We start from the raw sequence: 4906 nt of genomic DNA on the forward strand, positions 1-4906 counted from the left end.
GCATGAACGCATGTTGTATATCTAGGTCACTCCCTCGAGACTGTCTCACTCTTTCTTCCGCACGGCGGGCCACACTCTCTCAATCTCGCTCTCTTTATTTGAGTCTCATTTAACCTCGTTTTCTTTCACACACAAATGATATATCTCCCTGTTCGGGCCTCGATCGACACACTCTATACTCTCTCACGCAGATTGCCTATCTAGGTCAGTCCATCCAAGCTGCCGCCACTCTTTCGACCTCATGGTGGGCCACGCTCTCTCTCTCTCTCTCTCTCTCTCTCTCTCTCTCTCTGTCTCTGTGTGTGTGTGTATGTCTCAATTTACCTCGCTCTTTCTCGGACAAAAATGATATATCACCATGTTTGAGCCCAATTCGACCTATTCACTTTGTATACTCTCTCACGCACATCGTCTATCTAGGTCACTCTCTCCAACCCGTCTCACTCTTTCGATCGCACGGCGACCCTATGTGATCGGTTGACCTTGCTTCCTCCCACGCACAAAATATATCTACACGTCTGTGACTGGATCATCTCTCAAGCTCTATCTTACAGCCCTCACCCTTACCAAAAGCTCAATCGGACAATATCTCTCTGGAGCATATATATATTTGTTCAATGAATGTTGGACCACACTCACTTTGTCTCTCTATCTATATGGCTCTCGATTGACCTCGCTTTCTCATACCATATCTTCCACGCGTTGAAGCTACTACCTCTCCATCCCTCACAAAGCCGGAGCTATTTAAATTGCGAGGGGCACTCCAACCTTGGATTAATTTGTGTAGGCATTTATTCCGGTCGGTTTAGATTATATTTTCGTAGCATTCGGCCCACAACTACTCCAAACGCCGTTGCAACCCACGCAACTCCCCTAGTTGATTTCCCTCTAGCTCGGTCATCGCTCTCTCGCATGTCCTTTCTCACCTTCAACATCGCACCATGGTATTATTGAAAAAACTATGTTGTTCTCTTTAATTATTATAAATAAGCTACAAAACTACACACCGATAGTCCACTTGGAATGGAACAAATTTCGACCCACAAATTAAAGTGCTACAAACTACACACCAAGGGGCCCACATGTCATGAAACAAATTTGGACCCATATACAAATTAAAAAATAAAGGACGAGGATCGAACATGCGACCGGGCCTTCAAGCCGCACGTCAATAGGCAACATACGTAGAATAGCAATGTTTGTTGTACCCCATTTGATCACATAATGTTTTTATATTACCACAGCCTAATTAATGGATAACATGTAATATTATTTTTAGTACTATTCGCCTTCACTTACTGGTGGGTTGCATGTGTGCTCTCTCTCTCCTCCCCTTCTGCGCTTAGACGCACGGGCAAACAGGAAGAACTCGTGGGCGATGTTGCCGTTGACCATATCTGGACGCGTTCACAACTCACAAGTCACGGTACCAGTTTCACGTACTAGCAGCACTAGTCAGTGTGTACGTGCAATGCACGTTAATTTGGAAGTATATTAAGTGCATGCGGATATTAACTACTAGGATATTATTTGCGTGTTGTCATGTGCACTATTTTTGGCATGAAATTAACTGCACGCTAAATGTGTTGAGAGCTCGACATTGAAGCAGTCTAGGTCGTTGGATGACAAGGAATACATGTGGCTTGATGATGTTTTATATTTAATTTGATACGGCTCTAGCAGAACATTCAATCGATCAAACCATACATTTCGTTCAGTTTGACTCCGACTTTAAATTATACGATGATCGATATAAAATAAACGAAAATGATAAACATTCGGATTTTAAGCATGGCAATCCGAACGTTTTTCATAGCAAATTTAGATTACACGGCGGCGGCGGGGGCGTCTCGCGGTGGGAAGCGGCTCCTCTGCCGTGCTCTATGTGTCGTCGGGCCACTGACCGACGGCGACAGCGGCGTCTTGCGCCATTGTTGGCGTACTCCTGGACGTTGGCCTAGCTTCAAGGAAGGCCAAAATGTTCTGGACTTCGGAGCGAGTCAACTGGCGGGAGGAGGCGACCAGTGTTGGTGCAAGAAAGCGGTCGACGGCGGCCATCCATGCCGCTGAGGGGGGCACTGGCACCCGCGGGGGGACATGCGCTGTCAATGGCACGGCGGAGACATTCATGTGCATGGGCACCGGCACGGGCGCGGATGTCAGTGCACACGCACGCGCATGCGCTGGCAGGTGCACGGGCACCGGCATGGGCGTGCGCATCAGTGCACGTGCAGGCGCATGCGCTGGCAGGTGCACGGGCGCATGAAAGTCGGCGGGGACCTCGTGGAACCCCGTGGCATCAAGCTCGACGACAATGTGCGGCTCCCAGCCCATCAATGTCACGGGGATGGGCGCTGGCGCAGTCGGGGCGACGGGAGCCGGAACGGGAGCGGGGACAGGCGCGGCATCTTCCCGCAAGGCCAGTTCAAGCTCGTCCCAAAGAACCTTATGTTCTTGAGACTCTGGCTGGGTGTCTTCCTTATGAAACTGGAACACTAAGGGCAGACCATCGTGATGCGGCATGGCGTACGTTTAGGTCAGGCTAGTTGGAGGTAGACGACGGGAGAATCAGAGAGGAAGAGAGAGGATTGTAGCGATACCGGGTAGTGCGGGGTTGATTTTAAACTGCGGCGCCCGTGACATTAAAAGTGGGAGCAGTTGGGACGATGGTGGGCAGCGGAGCCTGGTCAAAGGGCTCGCCTCCCGGTGAGTCTGCACAGCGGTCTGCTCGCACGCCTCCCTGACAGTCGGCACAGCGGTCTGCTCACACGCCTCTCGTCGACTCACACGCTTGCTGGGACGGCACCTATCAATGAGAAGCGGGGACTCGTGGCGGCATGTAAACGCCCACGGTTTCAATAGTGAAAGCGTTCTCCTTAACGTGACAGGTCTTTTCCCTCAAAAAACGTGACAGGTCTTTGTTCCAAAATACCTTGGCTCTTCATTTGTGCAACTTGTCATAAGCAGCTTGTCTCGAATTGAAGAAAAAACTTATGAAGTAATATTTGTGCCATATCACGTGACCATGCTCAGTTTCAAGAATTTATGCTCCCTTTTGGATTTTCTGAAATTTAAGACCCAGGATTCGAAACAATATCATAACCTGCATCATGCAATAAATTTTCAAGCCGTACATCTGTCATGTTGTATTTCTTAAGAAAGGATTTGGTCAAACATTTTGCTTAGTTAAACCTCCTTTCCGGTTTATAGGGCTCAATTCAAAAATCTCACCAACCAAGGTAGATGGTGAGTGGTGGAACAATTGTTGTAGTTTGCAAAACCACTCAATTAATGCGCTTGTTTTCCTCAAAAATTGTGTTTCCGAATGCATTAATTGCAATGCATGCATGCATAAAGTACATGCATTGGTCAATTTTCTCTTAATACTTGCATGTAATGATTTATTGCACCTTGAAATCTAAACATGTGATGGGGAACAACCAAATTGAGACTTATAAAATGGGAAAACTAAAATTTTGAGATAAGCCCTATAAACCGGAAAGGAGGGAGTAAAAGGATAATCCCTCCGTACCAGTGCATTGCCTGATATATTAACTCAAGTACTAGGCACGAACAAAAAAATTACTAGGCACGAACAAACGGGCTCAATTCTGTGCTCATCCTGGTGTAGTAGTAGTAGTACTAGGCAATGCAGTTGACGGGTAACATTGACGAGCGGTGACTAAGGGAATTGAACCGTGCTCGGCACGGTAGGTAACGTTGTCTAGTTACTAAAGCATCCCTCCGTTGTTCATTGGTAGTCATTATGGACCGGGGACATGAGGGGAATTTCCTAGGGCTGGAATTCTGGTCGCCTGATATTTCGACTTGAAACGCTGAGGCTCAACTGGTTGGGGTTGCCTAATGTGCGTACCATGCACGCCACCAAAGGACACGAGCCCGTTTTTTTAGGATCAACACGAGCCAAGGTCTGGCTGGTACGCCGTTGGGTCCTACCATTTGAGAATACGAAAGGAACCTTTTAAATTGCCAAACGAATATATGTGTATTACACTACCCGTATTTTCCTCGCAAATACTAATCTCAACGTGGTAATTGATTTATGACGAGTCGTTGAATTAGAGTGAATTTGTGATATAGTGATCTCAACGTGGATTTCACATTTCATGGTATCCCTAGTAAGTTTTCCAGTCAAATTCAAATTTAAAAGATGAACAATATGGAGGTGGGAAAACTTTGTATGTATCAAGCATATGACCACACACACACACACGCACGCACGAACACAACAACAATCCAATAAGTATAGTGCATCTATTTTTCCAACCCATGCATGTATGACACGAGTTCAAAAATACTCCTTATATTCCTAAATATTAGTCTTTTAGAGAGTTTAACAAGTGACTACATACAGAGCAAAATGAGTGAATCTAGACTCTAAAATATGTATATATACATCCGTATGTGCCACTCCATTTGAAGCCTCTAAAAAGAATAATATTTAGGAATGAAGGGAGTAAAATGTAAGACTTCCATGGTCCTCAGTTCAATATTTAAAATGAACATGAAACAGAAACATGAATATTAAGTCTAGTACTACAGTACATGCAAATGTTGTGTTTAGGCGGAGCTATGATTGTCGGGGGTCAACCCCTCGACCTTAGATAAAACTACGGAGCTCTGTTTAGGGTTGTTTAGATTATATTTGTTCCCACCCTCCCAACCACCGATTCGTTGTGCACCCCACACCCCTCCTCCCTGGGAGAATATCATGTGCCCCCATACCTTACATGCTATATGCCGATACGAGTTGCTTGGAGCTTGTAGATCTGAGATATAGCAGCTCAGATGAAGTGTCTTAATTTTTTTGCAGGAAACCTTGATGAGTTTGAGAATTGCACACAATTCGTACAAAAACTACTTAGATGCCCTTTGATCCCATATC

This window comes from Triticum dicoccoides, chromosome 1B, assembly GCF_002162155.2.
Source record: "Triticum dicoccoides isolate Atlit2015 ecotype Zavitan chromosome 1B, WEW_v2.0, whole genome shotgun sequence".
NCBI lineage: Eukaryota > Viridiplantae > Streptophyta > Magnoliopsida > Poales > Poaceae > Triticum > Triticum dicoccoides.